Below are 944 nucleotides of genomic sequence, written 5' to 3' on the forward strand. Positions count from 1 at the left end.
TCCTATCTCTAAATTATATTCAATCTGAAAATATACATTTTTTTAACATGTAGAATATCCGTAAAACAGTAATGTCATTATCATTATCTTTACCATATTAAGGTAATTTATGCCTTGTTATGTTGGTTTGGATATGTTTCCTTAATTCATAACATTTCATTAATTCATTTTACACTTAGATAAAAAAAATGCATTATTGTCCTAATATAATGTTAATTTCCCTATTCTCCATAATAATATTTTTGTCATTTTTAAGTTGCAATAATCATTACGTCTCGAATGACTTGTATTTTCTTAATACATTCATATCTTTTTCCTAGTATCACTTTCGTTAACCTATTTACAGTGGCGTTACTCGTAACAGTCATTATTTATATTGCGTTTGCTGTCATTACTGTTGACATCTTAGTCTTTATTACGTTACTAATGCCCTTAATATTATGATAATAAGTATAATTTCTCGTAATCATAATGATGCATTCTTTGCTCGTATGGTAATTTTCCAGAGTGATTTCTTCATTATTTAGCTCGTTTTCATTTATCTTCGTCATTTTAGTCATTAATAACATTTGCAATTAATATCAATGTGTTCAAAGCGCATGCACTCACGCGTACCGACTTTACTGCGACATTTGGAGAACATCCTGTCCTATTTTTTCTCTGTTTCGTTTTTCTACATCTTTCCTGTTTCTTTATAATATCTCCCATCGTAATATAACGTCCTAGCGTGTAATCTTTCTATTAAATCGATCATGAATTATGCGTTCGGATCAGCGAGATTAAGATAAAACCGATATGGCAAGTGTATCATCTTGGCCTTAAATAGAAATTCGGTTTCCGTCGCCCTCGGGATTGCACGGAAGGGCGCCTCGATCACGTTCGATAAGGCTGGTTTGGACTTCCTCTGTCGGTCCGCCCTAGCCCTCGAGATATCGGCGTGCGCT

Source organism: Penaeus monodon, chromosome 22 (genome assembly GCF_015228065.2).
Source record: "Penaeus monodon isolate SGIC_2016 chromosome 22, NSTDA_Pmon_1, whole genome shotgun sequence".
Lineage (NCBI taxonomy): Eukaryota > Metazoa > Arthropoda > Malacostraca > Decapoda > Penaeidae > Penaeus > Penaeus monodon.